General features: G+C 41.6%; 1 pseudogene; it reads left to right on the forward strand.

The window, feature by feature from the left end:
- Positions 1-923: 923 nt before the first annotated feature.
- On the forward strand, positions 924-1897 carry LOC110570124 (annotated as a pseudogene).
- Positions 1898-2149: the final 252 nt, after the last annotated feature.

Below are 2149 nucleotides of genomic sequence, written 5' to 3' on the forward strand. Positions count from 1 at the left end.
AAAGTCATAACTTGTAGTGTTTCTACTAACTGACACCATATTAAAGGAACATTTCAGAAATTTTATTTAGGAAAATGGAAGATGATCTGAGATGCAAATAGAAATGGTAATAGAATGAATTAGCTAATAGGGGTAAATGACAAATAGTATCTATATAAAACACTGGTAATCAAAATTATAGCTATATTGGTAATCTGAGTACACAAGCCATTACTAAATATTGCAAATATGCATTACTTGGTTGATTGGAGTGTTCAATGAGAGTAGCTCATAACCCACTCACCATTGGCTTCTCCACTGGAGGACTTGGAGCGCCTGTGCCACAGTCATTGGCCCAAAGTGCAGAAAGATGACCCAGGATGAACCAGTAAGAACATTCCTGGGATATCACCTGTGGACATGGAGGAGGAAATGGGTGTGGTTCTTTCTCTGGCCTTTGTTTGCTAGCTTCCTTATAATCAGGAGGACTTAATGATAGGAGTTCAGAGAAACTGACATGTTTCTTAAATCTTTCATCAGATTAAGGAAGGTTTGATTGCTAATATCTCAAATGTGACTTTTGTATCCTCATTTGTAAATGGGAGTGTTAAAAAATCTGTTTAGTAAGGCTTCTTTGCTCCTTTCATCATATTTTAATTTCTAGTATCTCTTCATAATCAGGTTCTTTTTTATTAGCAATAGCATCTGCTGTTCCTTAAAGTTCTCACAGAAAACACCCTGGGAAGCCTTGCCATTTGGACAATACCTCATTGATTGCCTGCATCTCTTTGATGCTTCTTAACTTCTTTTATTTTCATTTAATTTCTGTAATTTATTTTTACATGAGTACATGTAAAGTGTTTGTATGCATCTCATGCATTATTGAAAAGAATGTGTGCCCCCCAAACACGGAGTCTTGTAGCCCAGATCTTACCTGAATTAGGATGAGGGAGTGGTGGGTTCAGGTGGGGCTATGGGCTGTGCCCCTACTTGTGGCCTATCTGCATATCCCACCCCACCCCTACTTTCTCCTGCTCTTCACTCATGGAAGTTGTCAGGCAAATTTTTCACCTACAAGGGACTATGCATCTTCTACCAAGACTCTGTGGGTATGGTTGGAAGTCCTGAAATAGTTGTACTTTTACGTGGCTTTCCAACATCCAACTATGACTGGTACAAGATTTGGGAAGGTCTGATCCTGAGGTTTCATTGAGTGATTGCCCTTGATTTCTTGGGCATTGGCTTCAGTGACAAACCAAGACCAGATCAGTATTCCATATTTGAGCAGGCCAGCATTGTGGAAGTACTTGTGGGGTGTCTGGGGCTCCAGAACCTCAAGACCAACTTTTTGTTTCATGATTATGGAGTTTTGTTGCTCAGGAGCTGGTCTTATAGGTTCCAGGAGAATGCATCTGGTCAGCTTACCATAAAGAGTCTGTAAGATGGAGGTATATTTCCTGAGACTCACTATCCTCTCCTTCTTCAAAACTTCTCAAAGATGGAGGTATCCTGTCACCCATCCTCACACAATTGAACTTCTTTGTATTCTCCCGAGGTCTCATCCCATTCTTTAGGCTCTACACCCGACCCTCTGAGAATGAGCTGTCGACATGTGGGCAGGGTTATGCAACAATGATGGGATAACGTAGTTATCAATAATCTCTAACAGTACATCAACCAGAGGAAGACGTTTAGAAGATGCTGCATGGGAGCTCTGGCTTCTGTAACTACTCCCGTTCATTTTATCTATGGGCCATTGGATCCTGTGAATCCATATCCAGAGTTTTTGAAGCTATACGGGAAAACACTGCCAAAGTCCACAGGGTCGATTCTAGATGACCACATTAGCCACTGTCCACAGCTAGAGGATCCCATGGGCTTCTTGAATGCATATAAGGTCTTCATCAACTCCTTTTAAGCTGGAAAGAATAGCTCCCCTGTATTACCTCCTCTACTCCCTTATCTGTTGTATATTCCACTTAGGAAGCAATGCCCAAAAGAGGTCCTGGCCACCAAAGAGTATTCTCTCACAAAAGTCCACCTGACTCACGTTGGTGATCAGCATATGGTAAAAAGCCTGCAGATGCTCTGGCTAAAGGGTGACCTAACAGTCCACCTCCCATTCTTCTATCATCTGAACAAGTGTATGGACTTGGCTTTGTTTTTGTGC

This window comes from Neomonachus schauinslandi, unplaced genomic scaffold, assembly GCF_002201575.2.
Source record: "Neomonachus schauinslandi unplaced genomic scaffold, ASM220157v2 HiC_scaffold_534, whole genome shotgun sequence".
Taxonomy (NCBI): domain Eukaryota; kingdom Metazoa; phylum Chordata; class Mammalia; order Carnivora; family Phocidae; genus Neomonachus; species Neomonachus schauinslandi.